The sequence below is a fragment of the Cicer arietinum genome, chromosome 2, assembly GCF_000331145.2.
Source record: "Cicer arietinum cultivar CDC Frontier isolate Library 1 chromosome 2, Cicar.CDCFrontier_v2.0, whole genome shotgun sequence".
In the NCBI taxonomy this organism is placed as follows: domain Eukaryota; kingdom Viridiplantae; phylum Streptophyta; class Magnoliopsida; order Fabales; family Fabaceae; genus Cicer; species Cicer arietinum.
Genome location: NC_021161.2, coordinates 13338566 through 13339072, shown reverse-complemented (window position 1 = coordinate 13339072; position 507 = coordinate 13338566).

Sequence of the window (507 nt, the reverse complement as noted above, 5' to 3'; positions counted from 1 at the left end):
TGAGTCCTTTCTCACTCAAGTGACCAAGGCGCATATGCCATAAACCAGAAGATTCATCTTCAATTGCATTCACTTCTTCCTTGCATAACTTCGTAGGCATCCTATAGAGAGAAGTGGAACTTTGCTCCTTTGCAACCACTAGGGACCCTTTAGTGATTTTACATATACCACCACCACCAAAGTAAGTGTGGTAACCCTCAATATCCAAGGCTTTCACCAAAATCAAATTTAGACGAATATTAGGTACATGTCTAATATTCTTCAATTGAAGTTTGCAACCAATCCCAATTTCAACCCAAACATCTCCCATACAGATAATTTTACATACTCCTTCATCTCCCATTTTAACCATGCCAAAATCACCAGCACTGTAAGATGAGAAGAAATCACGCCTAGGAGTAACATGATATGAGGCATCCGAATCAATAATCCAAGTTGAATCCTGACATGCAAGGTTTATGGAATTATCATCACAAACAATGTAGACATTATTAACAGATGCAACTG